The sequence below is a fragment of the Alligator sinensis genome, unplaced genomic scaffold (genome assembly GCF_000455745.1).
Source record: "Alligator sinensis unplaced genomic scaffold, ASM45574v1 scaffold1140_1, whole genome shotgun sequence".
Lineage (NCBI taxonomy): Eukaryota > Metazoa > Chordata > Crocodylia > Alligatoridae > Alligator > Alligator sinensis.
This window is the reverse complement of record NW_005842441.1, coordinates 75,466-75,948: the sequence shown is the minus strand read 5'-3', so window position 1 is coordinate 75,948 and position 483 is coordinate 75,466.

Genomic DNA, 483 nt, shown 5'->3' with positions numbered 1-483 from the left:
CGGGCGCAGGGGGGGAAAAAAGGGGGGGGGGGGGGGGCAGGGCAAAGCTTCCTAACCCCTGAGGCCTCAGTTTGCATGTTGCCACACGTGGCACAGTTATGACGAGCCCTGAAATCAAGTAGTGACTGTAGAGGACCAACAGCGAGGAAAACATGGCGGGGGTGGGGGAGGGAGGGAGAGAGATGAACAGGGCAAAACTCTCTAACCCAAGGGGCCGCAGTGTGCCAGGGGCCACCTCCTCCCCCGCCCTGGCACATCTACCCGCCTCTCTTTGCTCCCTGTAACGACCCCCGGCACCAGCACTCGGCGTGGGGCTGTCAGGCGGACGGCGCATGCGCAGGTGATTCCCTCCCTGTAGTGACTGGAGGGGTGTACCGACGTCACGCGAGCCCCCTCCGTACGTCACGTTCACAACCACGTGACTTCCCCATACACATCCGGGTGGCGGAGGAGGGTGGGGACTACTGTGCGGGGGCGGGGGCG